The sequence below is a fragment of the Numenius arquata genome, chromosome 8 (genome assembly GCF_964106895.1).
Source record: "Numenius arquata chromosome 8, bNumArq3.hap1.1, whole genome shotgun sequence".
NCBI lineage: Eukaryota > Metazoa > Chordata > Aves > Charadriiformes > Scolopacidae > Numenius > Numenius arquata.
Genome location: NC_133583.1, coordinates 13,964,232 through 13,989,307, shown reverse-complemented (window position 1 = coordinate 13,989,307; position 25,076 = coordinate 13,964,232). Strand labels below are relative to the sequence as shown.

At 36.7% G+C, this 25,076-nt stretch overlaps 1 protein-coding gene across 7 annotated transcripts in view; it reads left to right on the top strand.

Moving 5' to 3' along the window:
* Positions 1-25,076, top strand: part of SLMAP (sarcolemma associated protein) — an 83,200-nt gene that overhangs the window by 9,321 nt on the left and 48,803 nt on the right. The window lies entirely within an intron of this gene.

Sequence of the window (25,076 nt, the reverse complement as noted above, 5' to 3'; positions counted from 1 at the left end):
GTCGTTATGTATAGTTAGGGTGGTATCTACTTTGAGGGAAGTTGTGATACTATGAACAAGGACAGCTGAATTCTATGACATGGGTGTACTGATAGAGGATGAGTTAGGTTGGTATGGACCTCTGGAGGTCAGCAAGTCCAATCCTCTGCTTCACAGCAGATCTGATTACTTTAGGTTGCTTGCGGACTTGGTATAGAATTTTGGGTACAAAATTAATCCTTACCAAGAAATAAGCTTCTGAGGCCAGGGTCAGGCATATTTGCAATGTAGCTGGCTTGTGTTTCTGTTGTCTTAAGTTATGTTCTGAGGATCTAGAGCGTGTGTGTGTGTATACGTATATATATATGTTAGTATTATGAAATAGCCAGTGTACTTACTGTATAGAGTAACTTAAAATTCCCATCAAAATGTGTCAGATAGAAATGATCTTAAAATTTACCAGGAGAAAAGAAGCACTAAATGAAAGATGTGATAAGAATGTTCCTAGTTCCACCCCTAATTCCATAAGGGTGGAAATAATACAACACTTTCACTTACAGCTCTCAACCACTACTTCCTTTTTAAGAACTTAAAGGGGAAATTAATTCTTTTTTTCAGTCTTCCTCTTTGACAATTTTTCCTAGATTGCATATTCCAGCAGTTTTAAGAGCAAATCAGGAATACAAAGTGTTATAGAAAGGGCATATTTCTTTTTGGAATCTGTGTAACTGGTTGACATTAGGTAAAGCTACCACTTGCTGTTTTAGCAGAGCTTTTGCTAAGTATATAAATATTGTCTGTGACTATAAGCCAATGATTTCATCTATGGGCAGAGACCTTCCTATGTAATTAAGGGAAGAACTGATAAGACTGCTGTTATATTAGTACTGTGTTACCTATAACATAGAGAGGCATGTGGATATTCTAAGTCTATTTGAATGCACTTTAACCACAGTGTCATCTTGATTTTTAGTTAAATTTATGAATCTGACTGTTAATTAGAAAGTTAAAAGTATGCATGCTGTGTTCGGATAACTTCTTAACTTTCACTTAAACAGAAGGGAAAATGTTTCTAGTGGGTTTTGTACTTGCAGGAATGCATTGCATTGACACACGTGGACACCTTTCTCTCAAAACTAGTTTTTTGTTTTGCAATCTGTGCACACATGCTACCTCACCTACTGAAATCAGTATGAGTTATACATGCATCCTACTGCAGAATATTGTCTCCTGATAACTACAGTGCAGATCTACACTTTGGCTGCAGTTGACTTGCTCTGACCCCATGTTCCACCAGTGAGCTTGGGAAGGGTAAGCTGGGCAAAACACTGCACCAACACAGTTGTCCTGCTTTCTTTGAGCCACTCTGGAACATCCAGATTGCATTCCTGTGGGCTCTTTAGGTCATCCTATTCTGGGATTTTGCCTCCTTCACAGCCTGGTCCAAATGTGCCTGCAGCCGAACCATTTTGTATGCAGATGTACGTACAAAATAGGGGTATAGGTGGGTTTCTTTGGTTTCTCCTGGTTGATCAAATGAAAATGTACTCAGTTTTCTTCTTCCCTTTCCCACATAGCTTTATGTTGAGCCTTCCCAGGACAGGTGTTGCTGGATGAATTTTAGATGATGACATAAGTTTTATAAACTAATATTAAAGGATCTTGATGACTAGTCTTTCTTTTGAGATCTCTAACTTGTACACCCTTTGATGTGCTTTATAGTTTAAACATGCTGTATGCATCTTCCTTTATTTTAATTGCAGCTTTGTTTCTAAGAGAATTACAAAAATAATTGTTTGTTGTATCCTTTAAAAACCTTTTGTGAAGATGTAGTTTTGAGTCTAATGTTAGGGTACCTGTAATCTTGTAATATTATTTCAGTGACTGGATCTGCTTGCTGGTGTTGTGCCTCAAGTCTAGAAAGTATATTATGTAGTTCTGCTTTAAATATTGCTTTAGACAGTTTTTATGCAGGTGGGCAAAGCTGAGTGGAATCTATTCTGTCCTATCCAGAGTGAAAGTTTTCAGACAATAGAAGGATTTAAGAAATAGTAAGTGCTTGCTTATACTTGTGAGCATTTGCAAAATGTAATCACTTCATGTTTTCCATGCTGCACTTGTGCTGAGGTGTCCCAAATAATCTCTTTCATCAGGTAGCTGTAATTTGGGGCTAAATTCTAGTTATGCTAGATAAAAGTGCTGTTTAATTGTTGACAGTGCTCAAAGTTGGTAATTTGTGCAATATCTTAGTGATTTCAAAATTGAGAGGTCCGTTATCTGCATCCAAAAGGGAGCTCTTCCCTGGTAATTGTTTAATGAGGTCATTGTTCTTAGTAATAAGGATACCTTTTCCGATACCATCATTAAAGCTGTTTGTCGAGACACGATGCAACTGGATTCTCCATTAGTGCTAAAACTACAAGTTACTTTGCAATTATAGAACAAAAATCTAGTGATCTGAGTCTGTTTTGCCTGTTTAAGCTGGGATAAAACCTGAGAAATTGTATTATGAACATCTGCTTGATGGCATATTAAAAAAAAACAAAGGCAGTGGAAAAACTGACCTTCCAGAATTGAGGCATTTGCATCTGATTTTTTTTTTTGACAAAAAAAAGCCCTTGAGTTTTTTTTCCATTTGAAATGTTTTTACTGAATTCTGCAGGAACTAAACATTCTCACAGCTGATAAAAGATTCAGCGGCCTAAGAAGTGACTTGGTGCAACAGTAGCTGCTGATGTGTGAATGTTCACGTCCATGGCAAATGCTGAGTGCTTTGGTTTAGCCTGTAGCTGAAAGCATGTATAAGTAGCTATTACATATTTGAGTCCCAAGCTGTTGATTAGAATTAGTAATACCACAGCGCAAGGCATTTGGGGGCCATACTACTAGCATTTACTAACAAAACAGTAAATGCTCTTTTAGTGGGGAATTTGTAATAGAGTAAGGAGCTTTTATGGCAGAGTCCACTTTAGAGTGAGAATCTGTGATTATATACAGACAATTTTTTTTTTTTTTTTAAATCTTAAAACTTAATTGCTATATTTACAGGCACAGCCAACTTGCATTTTTATTTTTAAACTGGTTATATTTAAAGGGTGAGAGACTGGAAATGTGAGTAAGAAGGAAAAAAAAAAAAGGAGGCGGCAAACCCACTGTCTTGGAATTGTCTCTCCAATCTGAAGAGACGTTGCAACTTTTGGAAAGTTCTGGTTGAAGTCTGAACTAACAAATAGCATGCTGAAAAGATCACACAAGCAAAACAAATATTTGGGAACACAGGAAGGTGTCAGCTTTTTGCAATTTTACTATTACCAATGGCTAGGATATTGCTAGGATATTAAAAAGGACTTTAGTGAGTGTACTGAGTCAAATATGAAAAATGGACAAATTCAGTCTTTGCTCTTATGATTTTTGACCCTTATTGGGATTTCCTTCTCATAAAGCTGGAGATACTACAGTGGATGGAGGGGACCAACTTGCTACTGATCTTCTAGGGTGGTTTTTTCCCCTGTCACTGTTCCTTTCATGTTTTGGGTTTTTTTTTTTTTTAAACTTCCTTGCAGTCATTCAAATACTAGAACAGTTATTAACGAAGCTTCTGATTGCAGTAGAATTTCTTGCTGTTTGTGCTTTTTATAATTCTTGATGAAAAGAACACCAGTAATAAATCGTCACAAAATCAGATAGGTATTAGATGCACTGCGTTTGCACATACAGCTGGCCAGGAGCGCAGACTCCTTTAGTTGTGTGCATGAGTAGATCTGAGGGCCTTTTTAACTACTTAGCAAGGTTTTTTTAGTTTACACATATGCATATGGGTTTAGGTTGGTGGGGATTAGCTCCTTGTTTTCCTGATGAATTGTATTTTTGAGCAATTGAAAGAGTATTAGCTGTACTAAAGCTTAGTTTTTTAATATAGCCTTTGAAGTATGAGCTTTGTTTGCTGGCATCTTAAAAGAGGGAAGAGAAAGTTTATCTGCTTTGATAAACAAGCCTTTAGAAAGAACTGTATGACCTTGCCTGGAGAATTATGATGGAAGGAATGTCTTGTATATTTATTTTTTATAATCACTAGTGGTAAAGTCAGTTAAAGTGCAGCTTGTTTAAAGTGTAAAGCACCGAGATACCTGTCTACACTTGAGGCATAGTAAGGGTATTATCATTTAAATGTCTAAATTATAATAATTAACATATTTGTTTAACATGGTAATATGTACTAAGCCGAACTTACAAGTTTTGAAAACAGTCTAATTTAAATACTTGAGTTGTTTGTTCTTCTTAAGTGTTACAGCTTTAAGCCTGGAAAATAGATATAGATGACTGTTCTTTATAAAATGAAGTATTAACTTTTTTTTTTTTCAGGCACGTTGATATTACAGTTGGGTAAAACTGTTAGAAATGTCCCAAAGCAGGAAGCTTGTATGTCTTGCGCCTTCCCACAATGCTAATGAGAAATTGCATTATGAACTGTGGTAGAATATGGAGTTTTTGTTACTTTCTACAAAACTCAGTGTTGCAATTCGGCGAGGAACGCTGCTTGTTAGTTTCCAGTCCCATTCTATGGGATTTTGTTCCAACTCAGAAGGTACCTTTTTCAGTATCGATTTCTGTGTTTCTCTGTGCTTTTTAGTTACATTGACAAATCAACTAAAGCTTATAGTGTGAAACAGAATCTTGTCAACTTGTTCTGCATTGTCCAGGGAAAATATCTTTTACAAAATCCAAGGTCACCGAACCTACACATTTCTGAAAATGTGGGTGATAATGCTTATTTAGAACAAGATGCTCTTGCCAGTGTTAGGGCAGTAATCTAGTAAGTCAACAGGAAAAGTGAAATGGAGTAGGCAGCAAAAAAGCACAAGGAACCACAATAAGAGAGTAGTGTGTTCCTTGTTTCATTTATCTAATCCTCTTGAGACCTAAAGCCTACATAGGAGCGAGTGCCTCTCTTTGTGTTGTGTTTCTTTGTGAATTTTTGGGTAGTAAGTTCTTTTTATTTGGGATGTTTATGTATTGCCGTTAGAAAGTATGGTACTTTAGGTAGTGGAATTAAGTTTCCCTTTATGTTTTCTATCGAGAAGGTAAAATATAAAATGTTCTGCAAAATACCAATTCTTACCAAGGTATATGACAAAACGGAAGAAATTAGAATAAATCTGTGGCAGAAAAGGTTGTGTGAGTGTACAGTTTTCCCAAACCGGTTCTCAAATGTCATATGAGACCTTCTGTATAACAGGTCCTTCATCCATCGTATCCTCCACATGCTAACTCTCACACTGGGGCCACTCTTAAAACAGCTAGACCTTAGACTTCATCTCCCTTATCTATGCTCTATACTGTTGGTCTTGTCTTCTTTCCACTCACTGGGAGGAAAAGAATGCAAAGCTTTCATTAGGAGCTACCTTAGGTACCTTGTCTGGTTTTGAGCATTAAAGTCATTGTTATCCTAATTGCCACCTTCCTCTTACTACTGTCCCTTTCTGCAAAGACAGACAGATGTGGTAGCATCCCATCTCAGCTGTACCTTTCATTACTCTCATCTTTTGTCCAAGTGGGTTCAAGGTAAGTGTCATGTGGTGATGGGGCAGCCAGACATAAATGATTTGAGGGGATGGAGAGAGGAAAATTAGGGGAAGGAGGAGTGAGATGAAAGGCTGTAAGAAACTTTTCTAGTTCTGTGTCTCTCATTGCATCTAAATATAAGCATCTAGTTCTTGAAGTCACTTTCTCTGATTTTGGCCTGCTAACCATATCAAAGGTCGTCTGCAGGTGCTTAGGTACTACAGGGGACAGGAAGCACGTCTGTATGGTCAGGTTGGAGAACTGTAGAGGTGAGCTTGGTATCAGCACTGAGCCACAAATCACTTTTCAGTATTAGGGATAAACAATCAGGTGAGGAGAGCACTGAGCAGTGATGATACCGTGGATTTCAATTGCATTGGAAATTCTGCGAGGACAGGATAGAAACAAGGTGATTGATGTTGCAAGTGGATGAAGCGATGCAAAAGGGAATATTGAAACTTCAGAATAATTGAAGTCACGATTGCACACTTTAGATTGCAAGTTGCTCTTTTTTTTTTTTAAAAAAAAACCCAAACAACAACCAACAGGAAACATGTATTACCACTTCTGCTTTTTAAATTTACTTGTACCATTAAGCATAGGTGCTTGAAGAGCAGAGTTCTGTGCTGTTGAAAAAAAACATCGTAAAGGTTATAATTATCATTTAAGGTAACAAAGCTTTTCTTTGAAAATTTTCTTTAAGTCTGCTGTTTGGATGTTTGTTTTTAAAAATGCATATTTCTCTCAGCTTAATTTGTTAAGCTCTATCAAAATACTCTTAACATGTTAAAAAGAGCCGTTATTATGAGCAATGCAGAAATGGCAGTTGAAATGAGCTTCATTCGTAGCAAAACAAGTATTTCTTGATCAGACAGATTTTTTTTTTTTTAACTACTCATACAGTCAGAAGATAGGTCATCTTCCATGAAAGATTTTAGGGAAAATAGTTCCATCTCTTTGTATAAGACTATTCCTAGTGAGGAGTATGCTGTCTCTCTGCCATATTGGAACTGTTTATTTTATAGAGACTTACTGTTTACCACTTTATATAGTTTTAAAATAATTTTAATTTTTTTTTTTTTTAAGATTTATATTGTGACTAGCTAATGAGAGCATTGGATCTTGGAGTTTGCTTCAGTGGGTTTGGTTTATTTTTAAAATAGCATCATGGAACTGCCTATGTTCATTTACATGGTTCTGTCGCAGCTGAAGTACTTTTTCATACCTAATATATTTTTGAACACATTGCTTCATGAAGAAATCTAGTAGTTCAGTTTGCATTGTAGCTGTTAATAAGTAGAGCTGAATATATCCTTGAACTGGCACAATGATTATTCTTCATGTCTGCAGAATGTAAAAGTTCTAGTAGCTTGCTTTAAATATCAATGGTAATTGTAGTTTTTTTATGAGAGTCTCACAGTAAATGATGATTTTCATCTGCTAACAGTTTGAACTTCTCTGTAATACGGTGTCTGAAGTGAAGGAAAAATAAAAATTCAGGTAAAGTGTGAGTAGTCAAAATATGGTCACTTAAGTGAAAAGTCTTTATATGCTCTGGTAGTTGTGTATTTGCAGAGTGGCTCAACATAATGTAAGGATTAAGTATTGCCTGAGAAGAAATGTTGTGTTTTCAAAAATGAGCAGTCTTAGGAGCTCTTTATTAAACTAATCATTTGTTTGAATCGATTTGATGGTTTTCTTTTGTGTTTTATGTTTGGTTTGGGTTTTTTTGGTTTGTTTCTAAATTTCATTACCGTGTTTTTCCTGGAATGATTTAGGGACTGAATTCTTATAATAAGCATTGAATTTTCAGGTGAAATTGTGGCTGCCATAAATCTAAGAGAAGGTAAGTAGTGATCTATTGCATTTTAGGTGGTGTTGAGGTTCCAGCTGACTGACTGACTCACTGTGGACACACTTCTTTCTGGGTTGCAGAGCAAAGTGTTTGTAAATCATGCACAGTTGGTAAACCTTCAGAAAGGGGAATGAAAGAAAAGGTGGTGATAGTTGTTCCTGAGTGAAGTTTTGTAACGATTATTCTCTAACTGGCAAAGAATTAAATGTAGCATTCTTATCATAAGGCCCAGTGCAAGAATACTTCTGTTGTAACTTATAGAATATTATTGGTGAGTTGCTTTGCCTAACTGATTATAGTTTTTTCTTAAAGTAGTAAGTGAAAACTGGATTAATAGTTTGCCCATTGGTTATTGTTTATGTGAATGACTAATAAAATCCAGAGGGACTTTCTGAAATTATAACAGTTTATGTTTGTAAATTATTTTATACGAAATAATTTAGGTACTGGTAGAATAGTTAGGAAAAAGCATTAAGTTCAATTAGTTTGAAATGCCTACCATTTTCAGAATAATATCTATGTGAGTTGTCTTGGGATTTTTCTCCTCTGCTTTGTTACTTTCAATGTGCTTTACTCTACTTTGTTACTCTTCATGTGCTTTACATGTTTGTTTACTAGTTTACTGTTTCTGGTATTTTAACTTTCAAGCTAAACCTTTAAAAGGGAAGTGAAGAAAACATCAACGTTCCTGATGTGCCTGTTAAGAAACACTGAGGTTATAAAACTGTTGAGAAACAGAGAAGGCGGTGGTTGATGATAGTGTGCGTCATGCTTCGAGTTAGCGCTCGTTGGGCTGGTTGAGTGGATGGTATTGGAAATGTAGAGACGTTCAGCTGCTGAGCCTGGAAGTTGTCAGGCTGTCCAGTTTGTGCAGGCAGTAGGTACATAAGCTGCACAAGTTGTTCAGCTTTGAATCAAGTGTGAAAAGTGCAATTTAACTGGGTAAGCGAGGGACCTTAGTCAACAGAACATGTCTATTTTATCTGACTTGGACCTAATTTTAAGAGACGAGAAAAGTAAGCTATGGAATAAACAGCAAGAGTAGGTTTTTTGTTCCATGAGAACTTATTAAGAATGAAGTGATGTATTTTTGCTTATGTCCAGAAATGCAGTTTGTTTTTAAGGTACCTTCTGTTGAAGGTTGAACTTAGAGTACAGGATACTCCTTGGTGTGCTTCTAATAGCTTATGTGCTTTGCATGTGTTGTACATGTGATGGGAGGGGACCAGGCTACACTCAGTTCCTCCGTGTATCCAGTTTTTTTTGTTTTTGTTTTCTTCCCCAAAAGAAACCAAAGCATATAAACAGGGAGGAAGCGGGAGATGTGCTGTGGTGCAATTCTTAAAGCAGATGTTTGGGAGAGCAGAACAGCTGTGTGCACCGCACAACATGTTCCCTGCAGTTGGGTGCTCTGTGAAACGTTACTGCTCCACAGCATAGGCCTGCTGCAAAAGAATGAACTTGTTAGAACGGAAGATATTTGAAATGCATAGAGAAGAAAGGAGAGAGATGAATCCTAACACTTCTCTAAAAACTTAAGTGGGAGGTACTGAGTGCTGTCAAGGAAAGGGCTACCCAGTAAAGCCACGAGGTATGTAAAGACTGAGGTTGTGTGTATGTTACTTTCTGGGAACTGCCACAGTCTCTCTCATTTAAGAATATCTAAAATACAGCTGCTTCTTCAACCTCTAGGAGCTACAGTCAGGTAGCAACAGAGGAAGGAGGTAATATCAAGATCAAGTAGGATAAGGACTCGCTTCCTTCTTTTGAAGTCCATGGTAGACAGACTTATTCCTACCTAGGGTTAGGGTTGGGGGAGTGTGAAAAGGTGCTTTCGTGTGAGAGGGTCTTACCCTTTACTTCTTACCTGTATCTTCTAGACTATGTAGCTTCACTAGATATTCACATAGATCTGTGTATAAGCAATCAGGAGAGCTCTTACTGAGGTATACATAAATTTCTTATTTTATTTTAACAGTGACATCTTAATTGTTTTAAGACTGGCTGGGCAGACTTTGGATTTGAGTGATAAATGCTTGTTTAAAATTGTTCCAGCAAGTGTCACAAATTTGGTTCGTGGTTTGTTGGGGTTTTTTTTAATGGCAGGGTTGAAACAATGCAACGCTGTAATAATCCAATGAAGCATTCTGCCAACCTGCATCATCTATAGGGTTTGATATACCTGGTATTTGCACAGGACCTCAGTCTGTTACTTGGCTGCAGAAGAAAACTATTTTCCAAAAGTGTTCAGAAGAGAAGCAATGGCGACACACACGTTTCCCTTGAATTTATATTCAACCATATTGTGCTTAATGCTGCCAGTTCCCAGTGACCCAGCCCATTTTCCTTTGAAACAAGCTATGGATAGCATCTAATCCTAATTAAAGTTTATTAAAATTTTGTACTAATACTAGACTAATTATAGGTAGTGTAAAAGTCTCACTGATTTTTCTTTAATCAAAGTATAGTCTTGTCTACAGCCATATTAAATTTAAGCTTGGATGACATACCTCTTGGTATGTCAAAACTTATTACTTAACAGCAAACGTGTTTTTTGGGAAGGCTGTGTTTGTACTGGGAGTGCAGTTTGAATCTTAGTGAACTTAATTTGAGGGTTCGTCTGTTTTGCTGATATACAGTACAGATTTTGTTTTTTCATAGAGTAGATGGGCCAGTGTAGATGGAAATGATTTGATGTATGGTACCAGTGCATTGCCACTCTTATTAAATGTCATTATCACTTCTAATGACTGGAGAAACCAAACTTGCTTAGCTTCCTTCCATGTGCTGTTGGGAGTGTAGATTTTGAAATAATTCTTTAAATGTTTTTGCTTTGAGTTACCAGTGCATATCCTTCTGCCAGTTGTTTTTGTTCTTATTCTTTTAGTAAATGACTCATTCTCCTGGTTTGCTTTAGTTTCTGGACTTTCTCTTTTGTTCTTCTAAGAACTTAAATAATGAATTTTAGCAGAATTTAATATGTTAAATGTCAAGAACACATTTCAAAAAAGTGCTACCTTTGTAAAGAAAAAGCCTAACTGTTCTCAGAACAGCAATATTTTTGAACTACTGATTAGACACGGGGAAAAACTGCATGTTAATTCCAGTTCTTCTGCAGCATATGGCCAGTTTCTAGCTAGATACTTTACCATTGATTAGGAAGTTCAATTTCTATATTTAATGTGAAAAGGCTTTGACAGCATCCTGATTTTTACACATGCTTGCTTATTCTGGGTAGAATTTCAGTAACTTGCATAATTTCAGTAGCAGGAACATTGAAGTTGAGAAACCTAATTTTAAAATCTGAGAAACAGAAGAATTGTTGATGTGGATGTTGTAGCTTAAAAGTAGCTTGTACTTGAGGCTCTAGGCTGTAAAGATGGGATTAATCTAAGTATATGTGCTATAATTAGCAGAGATTTCAGTATACCAAAAAACCCCATCTTCATAATATAAACAGTCTTCAACTTTAGTTTCTGACATGTACTTTTTTTATTGAATTGGTTTGCTTTACCAAATCTGGGTGAGAGTGTGTATAATTATGTTGCCCTCTAGTGGCTGCAACTCAGGTTTAAATACTGAAAAGAAAAGGCATTTTCATGCTTAGTGAAGGGATTTGATGATTCTTGCATGGAAATGATTAGGTGTGTTGTGTTTTTTACAGTAGCAATGTGTTCATTGGTCTGTGGAACAGCGTGCTACTTCCATGAGAACTGAATAACACCAGCACTGTACAGAGAAAACATAACCTGCTATTATTTAATTTGATAGCAGGGAATAGCACCCATAGTTATTATGATGGAAATACAATAAATCCATCAAGATATATTTTTTTATAATATAATTCTTTTCTAATCTTATGAGATTAACATTAGTGCCTTATTGGTGTGCTGGTTGCAACTTTTGGAGATGTGCCTTTGGCTACCGTATGGGAAGAACATAGTGGCACTTGTAACTTTTTGATAAAGCTTTGGATCCAATTTTCAGGTGAGCGGATGTTTAACAAAAAGAATTCAAGTCCTTCAGGCCACCTGCCTTAACTTGCTCTTTTGTGATTCTTGGTAGGCAGAATGATTTTTTTTTTTTTTTCTTCATATTTTCTTTACAACTGCCCTTTTTTTGTTTAGTTCAAAGCATCACACTGTATTAATGAGAAAAATCACTTGATAGCCTTCTTCATTCATGGGTGAACAATATACCAGCTTTCTGCGTTGAGTGGGACAAGTTCCCTGGACTGGTAGCTGCATGGAAGAGCTTGGTTGTAAGAGGGATAGTCATATTCCTATAATTTTTGCATGTGCTTTTCAGGATTGAAACTGTCTGTACTTATGTCATCTCTCCCTGTCATCTTCCTCCTTTTTTTTTTTAAATTGAATCAATTTGTGATAAAAAATGATCAAGCTTATCCTAACTGCTTTGTGGGTTTTTTTTTTAAGGGGAGGAAGAAATAACTTTTCTGATGACGATACTGAAGTACAAAGAATGACCTAAGTAATTGAATGTACATAATATTATCAATTTAATGTCGCTGCTCTTAGGAGGTGAACTGTGGAAGGTGTCACTGTATGTTTCTAGCCATTAAAAATGTGTATCTTCTTGGTAAGAAAAATATTATATCGTGTTTTGTCAATTCAACAGTGTGACCTGAAATCTGCATATAGCTGGTTGGAGGTGTCTCTGGTTTTCAAACCTGGAAGGATCTGCCATTTGGAAAATTACTTGACTGCTATTTAAAGAATTAAAACATCAATTTCCCTTTATAAGATCGATGATGGAGGGTATGTCTTCTTAGACTGACAATCTAGAACCACTGGTGCTAGAAAGAGGTTCTTTTTGTGCTTTGAAAAACGTTTTCCATGCTTTAGAGGGAAATATCTCCCTCTCTTAGAGGGAGAATGTTTAGTCCAAAAAAATTGCACGACTTGGTAATGTATTTCTGAGAGGTGTGGATGACTACGCTCTCAGGCTTTACAGCTGAAAGGGTGTGAGATTGCCAGCAGTAATTTGCGATTCCCTTGCTTCTGCTCCTCGTGCCCACTGGCAGATTGGTCATGGGCGCTTAACATGTGTTCCAAGTACTTTTTTTATTGACAAAGATATTTTAAAAGGCATTCAGGTTTGTTTTTTTACCTTGCCTGAAGAGTAAAATTCATGGGCACAGTGTTACCAGTGTAATGTCCCTGATGACTTTGTGGGTATGATAGAAAACAGCTAGAAAAAAGACATTGAAAATATTTTGTACTGGAATAATTACCTTGGCAAGTTTTGCCACGTTAGCAAACCTGTAAACTCAAGGTACTGTGTATGTGATTTTTTTGCCCTCAACTAAGACCGGTATGAATCATGAGTCACTCTGTTTGAAATTGTAATTGCTATATCCTTGAACATCTTATCTATGCTCTGCCTGTTCCTCTGTGTCTGCTGGGGTTGTTCTGATGTTCCAAAGGGGTGAGAAGGCTGCAGCACCTTGTTCTGAAGCCAGTAGGACACAGCTAAAGAAATGGCTGACTAATATTCTCAAAGATTGCCTATCAAAAATCAACAATATCTCTCACGCTGCTGGCAGACCCACCTCAGTATGTGGATGCATGCTGTAGGTATTTCTTTCCTTAAGTGTAAACAAAAAAAAAAAAATCATTTTTTTATTGTAAAATTCTTCATCTCAAAGGAAGACCAGAATAATCCGCCTTTGTTCATGAATACCAGCATTCAATTACTGCTTGCTTTGAAAGTCTTGACCCAAGAATGAGTTGCAAGTAAACACAGCCTCCTCCCAGACTATTTTCGCTCTCACTTTGTTGGAGGTATGGCTTGGCAGTGCCTTGAGTACAAATATTAAACTCCCAATTGTCAAATTTCTCCTCTGTGCCGGAAAATGGATTTTCCGTCTTTAGATGGAGCCGCACCCTTCTCTGATGGTGTTTGGTTTCCATTTAATTGCATTTGCTCTCTGTATGGAATGCTAAAGTTCAAAACACAGAATGGAAATAAATTAAATTTAGTATTAAAAATTTTGGTCCTTACTTGATGCAGAGAACTCTTCAGAAAAACACAGACGAGCATATTGCTCTGATGACCCCTTCTTTTCAGAATGAGGAAGCGTGCGGTGAACTCTCACTGCACTGTATTTTGGTAGTATTTGTGGTTTGGACCTGTTACAAAAATATCTAGTTTGACATGATTAAAACTAGTACAGTGTCGTATCTACTTGGGCAGTTCTTTTGAGTTAAGACTTGTCCTTCTGCATCTTTATTGGTTGCATTGAATTTATATCGCCATAGCATTAAGCTTATCCTCAATATGGTCATTTTAACTGTAGCTTAGAAATGCGCTGAACATGATTTTGTTTGACACCTGGCATCTGTTAATAAATAGTCCAGCAGCAGATGATGTCCAAAAGCAAGAAATCTTTGTTGCTTTGTGCAAAGAAAAGATGAATTAACTGAGTTTGCTGCAGATGACTATTTAAAAGAAATAAAAATACTCTAGTAACATTAGAAAAGTCCTTTCAGATGGAATTTGTCCCTTGCTGACAGGAAGGGAGACAACTTCATAAATTTTTCAGGATGTTTTTAGAGTTTTTATGTAGTGTTACTGTGGTGATACCAAACCACTATTGCATTTGGAGGTGTCTGTGAAATTTGATGTGTTTTTTTTCTTTGTCTGAATGTGTGATCACTGGGAGTTTTCTCTGTCAGAAACCAGCAGTCGGATGGAATTACTGACAGTAGGTAGGCACAATACCTTATGTGGAAGGAGAAGAAATGAGGAAGGGTTGAAATAGTTTCAACAGCTTCTCCCTTTATTCTCTATACGGTTAAAAAGCAAACACGTGAGAAGAGATCCTTCTTTGCAAGGAGTAGAGGAGCTTTGATGTAATGATTAACTAATTGGAGAAACCCAGCAGTGTGTAGCAAGATCGTTAAGCAGCTTTTGCTGCTTGAAATGTCCGGGACTAGGGTTGAGAGTTGGAGTTTCCTGGTAAACTACGGAGCTGCCTCATGCTCTTTGCTTTCATATAAGTAGATCTTCTCTTTTGGCTCTTCGTCTGGTGGAGTGTCTGGTAATCTTGGCTTTTGTTGTGGGTTTTCTCCAATTTGCTTGCAAATCAAAAAGGTAATTGTTTGCTGATAGAAGTTTCAATTTCAGTTAATTTTTTGCTAATCAGTTATCTCGTTAATTCAAGATTTTTGAAGAAGCAGAAACAATGAATAGTGTTAGTGTTGGATTCTTCCTTCTAAGTGTTTACTGTACCATGTCCTGATAGTATTTCAGTATTTCCTTTAGTTATAAACATTTGTTTTCCATTTGTTTTCTGCTTTTTCTGTCAATTCTGCATATTCTCCCATGTTTTCACACTAAAAAGATTTAGTATTTATTTTAGTAGGTGTTGTAGATCTTTGGTTTTAGTTTTTAAGTATGCAAGATTTTAATAAGGTCAGTCTCTTAAAATTTAAAGACCAGGAAAGATTTATGGTTTACCTCTGGTCTTAAATTAGGGCAAAGCTACGTCCAAACATGACAAGTCTCCCTTTTTATATCATGCTTTTCATTGCTGTAGTCAGAGACAAGACCGCAGTTTATTTTGATCTTGCACTTTATGAAGTTGGTCAAAGAATGTACTTCAAGTTCTCTGAATAGCTTTCATGTTTTTCCCTAGTGCATAGTATTAGTAGTGGTGCTTTTGCCACTTGAAGGTAAGAGTAAATTGCAATGATAAATTACATTTGAAAAGAAATTAGAGTTATATATGGGAACCTGCTTTTTGCAGAGCTCATAATTCTTTATTTTATCTTGATACATGCATCCTACAAACACAGTCTTTGGGACTTTGTACACTTCCAGATAATGTTTACTTTTGTTATTGCAAAGTTTGAGTATGTCTTGTTGCCAAACGCTCATTAAATTTATTACAGTAAACAATATTATTTAGCTTTCAGTCTAGTTTTGGAGGAAAGTATTCATATAAGGGCATCAGAATCGATGGGTACTTCAGCAGTGTTTTAAACCATATTGTCTTAAGTGATTATCCTGAAGAAGCCTGGATTTCTGGGTAATGGCCTATTAAGGCTTTTTGTTTCTTTATTTTAAAGCCATATTAAGTTGCAGTATATTTCCGCAATTGATTAATATAGAGAACGCAGAAACATTAAGAGAAACCTCAGAAAGTCACCTTGTCCGTATGTTGTCCTCAGGGTAAATGTTTGAGGTAGTGATAGAAGTGGATGTAAATTACACAAAGTAATCACTGATATCACAGGGATACAAGATACGTAGCTGTATAAATGTCTTGTGTAACAAGAGACTTGGCTTCCTTAATGAAATAGAGCAGAACAACTTATTTGCAACAAGTAGACTATCCTTTTGGAAACTTGGGGTTTTTTACCAAGATTTTACTGGTTTTACGAGTCCATTACACTAGTCAGGTTTTTAATACAGAGCAGGAAATTTTTTTCGAAGTCTCTGTATGTTGTGTAAGATACTGTCATCTATGACAGCAGTAATAGAAAATAAGTCTCTTCATTATATTGCTTTTGTATTCTAATGAGTCAATTTGAGCATCTTGGGACCATGTGTGAGTAATTGTTTGTCAGGAATCTTTCCTTTGATTGCACTTTATTGTTAAAATATTTTAGTTTAGCACTTAAAGCAGCAATATACCTTAAAAATCTCTTGGCATCTTCAGGATGAAAATTTCTCATAGAATGAAAATTCTACTTAAGAACGTTCATGTAGATTGAAAAGTCAAATGATTTCTTTGTTTTCCTCAAGAAAATTGTATGCAATTAGTACTGAGCTGGGGATTTTTTTTTTTTGTAGGAAACTTCTGCTTCGTTTGTATTCAGAATGGAGTCGCATCACCATTTCTGAGACTTAATGTTCTCTAATCTATTTTGTGATTTACTTACAAAAGGAAGTTTTAAAGCGGGGCATATGCAAAGGGACAGATTTTGATTCAGCCGTGAACAGAATAAATATAAAATTTTTCTAGTCCTGAAACCAGCAATTGTAGCAGAAGGCTGATTTTCAGGAATTATTGTGAAGTGTGAGGACAAAAGTTAAGTAAAGGAGGTATTCTAAAGAGTAGTAATTAGTAACTATGGTGACAGATGTCTCACTGTAGCAAGTCAGTCAGCTATATATAAACCAAATTACTTGTAAATTAGAATTCTTCTTCTAGATTTCGTCTTTTTAAACATAGCCTTTTGCATCAAAACTAGTGACACTGATGTGGAGACAGATCTATTTTTGTATGGTGCTGTCACATTTTGTGGTAAAACATTTTATCTTGAGGTTTTTTGGAGAGTATTTTGTCATTCTGTTCCTTCTGACAGTAAATGCATTTCTGGATTATTTGAATAATCTACGGATAGATCAGTGCTCGTGAGTAACTTTTACTTTTTCTGAACTACTTTATTCCACACTTTCTGTTTACCACAGAAAACTTTATTCAGAAAGAGGAATGAGTATCATGTACCATGCCTAGGATTGCTTCAGGTCCATCCTTCAGCATTGATCTTTTTACATAAATGTACCTAATACAGAATTTTGAAGAATGAGGTGTTACTGCGTAATAGAGGGTGGTCAGGACTTGTTCTTCTGTGACTGGGCGTTTTACTGCATTTTGCAATTACAGAATGTGATTATTGGGAGGACTTAACTTGACAAGTGTTAAGTTCAGTTACAAATTGTTGTTTCTGGAAAACTGAGTTTGTGAGGTTACTTGAATGCCACAAGTTCTGCCTGAGGAAGGTGAGGGCAAATAGGTTAGCAAGGGGAACCGCCTTTTCTGATAATGTTTCTATTCATGTTGGTTCATTGCAGGTTGGGTTTTTTTGTTAAAAAAAAAAATAGATAGTAACAGGATTTGAGCACCTTTTGTGCAAAGTTTTGGATGAGTGCACAATCATAGAGTAAAAGCGCTGTTTTCAGTATAAGCTGTTACTTTTAGTGTTGGTATCCTATGACCATCTCATATGAAGGAATTTTTTCCATATAAATTACCTTTCCCATAAAACTACTATATTTTTTCCAGAAGTTTTGTTCTTCTAGGTGTTTAGAGTGTTGAGAGTTCCTTTTAGAGCTAAAGTAAATAAAAGAAATCTTCAAGTGAGTTAGTGATGTTCGTACAGTTCCATACCAATCATTGGGATGTTGGGGGTTCCAGGAATTGTAATGTGGTTTCTTTAAGTACATTTTGTGAAAGCAAAGATGATGCAGGTCATCATGTTTTTCTTAATTTACTCCAACTTCAGACAGCTGTCTCCTAATACAGAGAAATCCAAATTCTGGTTGTGAAATATACTCTAAGGTCTTAAGGTTCTGACATACAGCAATTGACAGAAGTCAGACAGTTGACATAGTAATTACAGCTGGCTCTCTGCTGTTCCCTGCTTGAATGATGCTGCTGCTGTGGGAGGTTTGAGTGTATGGCTTAGGAACCAGCTCACTTTTAGCCCAGGTCATTGTTCTGTACCAACCAGATCATGCAAACTGAAAACAGTAGGAATTCTGAAACCTCGCTGAGTTGTTCAGCTGTCCCTGTCATTGAGCCAACTTTGCTACTTTCTGTGATGCTAAGAAGCAGATAAGCTAGGATGGAGGTGGGTCCAGCTGCCTCATTTCTTTTGTCCATTACCACAAGAGAGTTGAAGATCTGTCTTGAATGGTATGGGACTATGGCTTGAAGCTGAGGGCAGCAGTGAATAATTACAGCAGACTTCTGGAGACAAGTGATAGAGATCTTCATTCTCATTGTTTTACATGTACCCACAAGCTTTAAATTGTGAGCATGGCTTTTGGATTTTGTTTTAAACTAGAGAACTTGGATTGTGATATAGTTTGAGGTCCTAAACTTTAACTCTTAGCTACCTTCTGCCGATTTCATTAACATGAATTACTTTGAAAAATACAACAATACTTCTCAAGAATTTTATTTGATATTAAATAGACCAAACCACTTAAATAGAAAGTTTTAAGCTTCACAGAGCTAGTTCTAAAACTGAACAATTAAAAAGTATCACTTGATGTTTTTAGTAGCCTTTCTGTTGTTAACGACCACTTCCTAATACAAATAAATCCTTTTAAAGTAAATCTCTGACATCCTGTTTCTGAATTTTCCTAATGTAAAGTAGATTATGTGGATAACAACAAATAACAAAGTATTGTATAGAGCTATTGACTAATAGTAACCTTGAGTCCTGAGCTTTTCACCTTCAGACCAGTAAGTTCAGTTACAACTACTAGCAAACATGGGGTTTGAATAGTGGTTTAGAAAGTAAATGCTCTTGCCTAATGGGCACAACAGGTAGGAGATGATACTAGCTCTGCAAACCTGCTGTCGTGTTTTTCTTTTCTGTGAATGCTTTTAATATGCCATCATTTAAAATGCTGATGGTGTAAGTGTATCTGGAACTTACCAGTTCAAATAAGCATTGCAGTGTAGTATGTCAAGGAAAGGTCTGTGCTCTGCAGTGTTTGCAGGTACAACACACCTGGAAATGTTTGCTCTGGTTTACTGAGGAAGGTGACGTTTTGCTACCGAGGGACACACTGAAGCAACTCAAGGTTGTAGGCAAACCTGTGTTTTCTGCACAGTTGAAGCTGTTCGTGCCTCTCAGTGTTCATCATTGCCCCTCTACTGAAGGTGGTTCCTCCTCCCCTCACAATTCCAACCTGTCATCCCTTCCCCATCATGGCCTGTGGCCTTTTCAGGCCGAGTGTGCTGAGTTAGCTCAGGCAGAAGTTAACTGAATGGCAGGGCCCGTAGTGAACTTCAAAGTACTTGAACTCTCAGGACGTGGCAAGCAGCAGAGGGATTAATACTTCACAGCACTTCAAATACATCCAGCAAAGGCTGAACTCTGTTTATACCCAGACCCAGTTTTGCTGGCACAAAACTGCTTTTACTGCCAGAGTTTATTTTGCTTGACAACAGGTAGGAGCAGCCAGCGGGGTTGCCCTGGCAGTACAGTCAACAGCACTTCAAGGTGTAAACAGACATGGAACAACTCGGTCAGCAGAAAAGCAGATTCACTGCTGGTCTTTCCCTCCTGTCCCTTGGAGCTACCAGCAGGTTTGGAAGGATAGCACTGAATTCCTGGGAGTAGCTGAGAATTTTAAACTTTTTCATCAGAGTAGCTGGATTTAGATTAGGTTTACTTTTTCACTTGAAAGTTTAGGGTGAATATTTTTTTTTTTTTTGTCCAGTGCTATATCAACGAAGGCTCGACTTTTCCTTTTTTTTTTTTTCTTATTTACTGCATAGAAAGAGTGGTTAAGTTTATTTCCCAAAGAAGTTAATGAAAACTACTAGCAAGTTGTGCTTTTCTCTGGGGACCTGACTATCTGTCTGCCACTCCTTTGCTGAGTCTGACTGGGAAATCCCTTCCCAGCTGGTCACTTCTGGTTTCCCAGCTGGTGCCTGCCTCAGGTAGCTACAATCATTTTAAAAAGGAGATTTGCTAAGAAAGCAAAAGTTAATACACTAGTTTTGTTTCTAAGTTGAAGCAGGTGGTGTTTAGCAAGCAAAGAGCTATTAGATCCATGTGTTTAAGAAATCTAAGACTAAATAGAAAAGCAATTTTGCTTGATGTGCCCCACCCTGTAAATTCTGCTTGTTAATGGAGACAAATACTTCTACTTCCTTGACCGGTGGGTGGAGTCAGGCAAGTGAGAGGAAAGGAATTTAGGATGTGTCTAAGCAGACCAGAATGAGGAACTCAAATCAATTGGATCTGGAGATAATTTAGCGTTTGAACTTCTCTATCTTAAAGCCAAAGGACCGACCTGGAATTTGGTGTGATTTGCAGAGTGTGCTCCTGCTAGCAGAAGTGCTGCTCCCAAAATGATAAAATACTCTGATAAAAATCATCTTTTAATGGTATGGGTGAAAAAGCTTTCTGGCTGCAGTGTGATAAATGTTGGCCATATTGGTTTGACCCCATTATGTATTGTTTTAAAATCTTTGTGCACAATTCAGATGTTCCAATTTTTAGATCCCCATTTACTTGCTGCATTTGAGTATTAGCTTTAGTACTCAGGGGGTGCCTTTGTAATGCCAGCATTAATTGTTTAATGACTGATCATTTGGTTTGTAGCATGAATAAGGGAAGAATCTGTCATATTAACTGCAGCGTTTTATGGCTTAACTGCTCTAGCTGACAGCCTTTCTGCCCCTTTGTGGTAGTAAACATGGCAAAAATGAAGTTGTCATCTCCTTAGTGTCTATAGTTCAGAATTTGACAAATTAATTTAAATCTTTCTGGTTTAAGCTAATGTCTCAAAGTGTGTATAACAGGGCTTTGAAGCACATGGGAGTTGTGTATACTTCTTTCACACAAGAAATAAGAGATGAGGAAAAGAATGATGAACTTAGGAGATCCTGAAATTTGTTTTCTCTTTCTACATTAGTTGTCTAGGCAGTGAAAATCTATTGAATGAATAGAATATATTAATGATTGACTTTCTGTAAAGGAGGCAATGACCTACATTTTGGTGCTTATTATTTATTTAATTATTAATTCAGGTATGAAATAAGGCTGAAATATGTTTATATGCTTTGGTCTATGTCTGCATTCTTAGATGTAGAATTTGTTCCTCTTCATGGAGTGAATCTCACATCTATGCAAACAAACTGTCTCAGTTCTCCAGTAATTCTCCTCGCTGTAATTCTCAGCGTAGTTGTCCTGAACTGCAGTTTCAAGCTGGGTTAGATGGAGCAGCAGTAATGTGCGCTTAAAATGGAAAAGGATGGCTATACATAGTGATAGCAAATGTTACGTGAGTCTGCCTTGATCGCCATTCTTGATTTAGTGCCGTACTGCAGTACTGGTACAGTTCTACCCTAGAAGATACTTGAGGTTCTTTTGTTCATTCTATTGTAGTTGGGGTAGTTAGGCCATAAGAGTTCTTGGGAAAAACAAACAAACAAACAAAAAAAACCCACCACGCTACTTAGTCAAAAACTCATTAATAAAGGACTTTAAACATATTTTTTTTTTTATTTTTTTTTCCTCCTCCTGCATGTGGAGCACTTATTCTCCATCTTTACCTTGTAATGAACAGTTATACAACAGAGATATCTCTGATATCTCTGGCTTTTGAGTGTGTGATTGATTATTATGCACTGCTGTTATTTTGAGATTTCAATTTTGTTCTGAGAAAGCTAGTGTTAAACTAGCAAGTTAATTGGAAGTTTGTTTTCAGTGATGCAGTTGGCTACATTTTAGGCTAATTCTAGAGCTTCATGTTAAGTTTCTACTTTGAGCCTCAGTGAAATACAGCATCTATCAATATACAGCATTATATTGTCAAGATGAAGATGGAAAAAAAAGCAGTGGTAAAATGCAAGTCTTGTAGTGAGATATTAAAACAAAAGCTCGTCAACTGTTTGTTCTACCCTTGTATTGTACTGCAATCAAATTGCTGAAAAAGTGTGCTGCTTTCTTTTCAAGATTTTCTGTGCATCTCTGAGCCCATCCTTTGTCTTCTCTGAGATCCTTCAGAAGTCTCTCATCCTATCGCAGAACTGTTTATGGCTTGGAAAACTAAACACTTCATGACTTTCTCACTTGTTAGGCTAAGTAAGGAGTTACTTTCAGCCTACCTCTTGGAAGATGTTAGAGTAGTAATCATTAAGCAGAGTATTTGTTGTTGTTGTTGTTAGACCATTTTCTTCAAAAAATAGTAACTATCTACTTTTCATAGGTGAAGTTAAAATCTGTCGTTCTGGAGCATAGCAATTTTGTAACTTCCTAATATCAGCTAGGATTCATGTATTGTATTTGCATAAGTTTAATGTATTATAAACTGGGATCTCTATGGAAGAATTTTTCTATTTCATTAACAAGGAAATATTTGGAATTTGTTGCAGGGGGAAAATTGTAGTGCTATCTAACTCCATGAAACCAAAATGTAGACAGTGATTTAGCAAGTTCCAGTATTCTTCTGAGTCATTGACCTAGAAAGCAATGGAACTTAAATACTTATACACCTTAGGTCAAAGAAGAGGAGGTTCTTTTCTTCAGTTTGCGTAACTGAATAGTAACTCAAAATGTGATAAATACTAAATTTGTAAAATTAATACATAATTGCTTGTAAAACATGGAATCAAAATTTTGGAATTTTTTTGAAACTTCCTTAATGTAGTTTCTAAAGAAGATGGACTGTACTGGAGAAGATTGAGTGTATTGATGAACTGCAAGTTTGACTTTATTCTAAAGTCTCCATATATTTTGAAGAAGCAGCGTGGTAGGATTTCTGCAGTTAACTGAGTTTGTTAATAGAGTGTAAATGAGAGGATGCAAACTATCATTAGAACATGAATTACTGAGGAGGAAGTGGGCTGGGATTTCTTTCTCTGTCTGAGAAGGTGCTATGGTACTGAAGAGTAAGTTTCTTAAATAGTTGTGTGTTACCTTGTATTTTAAGAAAGAGGGAATACTAGCACTCAAACCTTACATATATATAGTTGTGATCTGAATTAAGGCTGTGATAATTCTTTAACAGTCCTCAAAAGCTGAGATGTTTTGAATGTTCATGAGGTATCTTCTCCACTCTGAATTGGACTAGTTGTTAATATGAGGCACAAAAGGGCTGGGACTGTAGTTTGATCTGAAGGGAAGTGTGAATTATAAAATCAAGTGTAATTAGGTCAGTATGTGCTGTCCTTTTTTCTGGCAGTACCGGCTTAAGCACCTCCTCACATAACTTGCATCAGCTCTACAAACTGGTTTGCAGTGACTGAACAAATGCTTGAGCCAGTACAACCGACGAGGTGATGGCGCAACTCAGCAAGGAGCATCAGGGAAGGGAAAGATTTATAGTTACTCTCGAAGCTGGCACTGCTGCGGAAGGTTGTTGGTTTGTGCTGGAAAACGGGAAAAACAAATGTTGCTGGTTTCACAGAAGGCCAGTACTGTATTACGTAGCTGCTGTGTAAAAGGCGTTGTTTTAGGAATTGTAGAACCCACCAAGGATACTGCATTAATACTATATTAAACACCAGTATACTACCATAAATACTAGTTATTGTGTACATGTGTTTGTTTCAGGGCTTGTGTTGATTTTGGTTTCTAAAGATAACTTTTAGTAATGACACAAAAGTGATGAAGGGATAGACCTTTTAAGATAATTTGAACTAGTGAAAACTAGTATGAAAATAACATTTGAATTTGCTATATGAAAGGGCTTGGTGCTGTGGGTTGCTGACCAATTGAAGACAAGGTGACTGAATCCTTCTTGCTAGGCCTTGAAGTCAGTGGATTTCTACTTAGACACCAGCTTATTAATATGTTGCTGGTTTTAATTATTTCTTTACTAGATGCAGGAAGAGGGGAGTATTTTCATCCTGTTTGTAAAGACTTAAAGGGCATCACTTCTTTAAAACTTACGTAATGAAATTCAGTAGCATACAGTTAAACAGATATCAATTTCATAATAAATTTCATGTGTATTTTCTATGGCCAATTGTTTATAGATTAATTTTTTTACAGTTTGAATTTTGAGAGTCTACTGGTATTTTGGAAGTTTAGTGCTGCTGATGCTCTGTTGCACTTCCTTTCGTATGGTCACTCTCTTGTATTTCCCTGTGCCATCTCGTCTGCCCTGTCTGCAGGTTCCGAGGAAGTGTGTTTACAAGGGGCAGGGATTAATCAAAAAGTTGGAGGGATAAAAAGGCAGATATTATGCATAGGAAAGAAAAGGGTGGGGAAAAACAAAGCAGCACAAGCATGTTTGTTTCTCCTCGCTTGTGACTCACTTTTTCATTACAGAAGGATTTTCAGATGGAGCAGAAAGCTAATTGAAAACAAACAGGAAGTAAAAAGATAATTATCTCTGCACTGAACCGTGAGAGGGTTCAGTACTTTCACAGTAGTAAATTAACAAGCTAATTAAGTTGATTGGCTTTTAAACTTATAACTGTTATAAAAGCTGTATTAAATACTATTATATTATTATGTAGTAATATATAGTATTTCATAATATATAGAGTATTATTTAGAGTAGGGCGCGTCTGGTTGTTAATGCAGTGAATGCAGCCCAGGTTTCTTGATCTATCCATAATTTGTGTTTACCCTTCATCTTTATGAACATATGACTATTTGATTATTATTTTCTTTTTCTTCAATTTAAGATCAAAGGCGTATCTGTTGGAAAAAGAAATCTCTTTCATGTGCAGCTTTTCATTCTGTCATTATGTATACCTAGCTGAGCTTTCCTGTGCTGGCATTCCCCTTGATTACTGTAGAGTCCCATCTTCCAGACCCAGTGACACTTAAGCACTGAGGTTAGGGGCACTGCTTTGTGCTTCTCAGGATGAGCATGTAAGATACACATGCCTGGTGTCATTTTCCAGTATGAGATCTGAGGAGCCCTAGTGCTGGTGTCTCATTCCATTTTAAACCCACCTTTTCTCTCGACACCATTATTTTGATCTATCTATCGCTTTTTTTGAGGAGTGTGGTAGTAGGGGCAAATAAAAGCATGTAAAAGAATGGAATCCTGAAAAAAATCATCAGTTGCTTTTGTAGAAAAAACATAGTAATACATTGATTTCTCTGAAGGCAACATCTCTCCCCCAGCCTTATGCTAGCTTTGCGACTTGATGAGATTCCTTATGAGTGCAGCAAGGTGGGGTTTTCTACCATCCCATCAGGTTCCTGTAATAACTATTGCT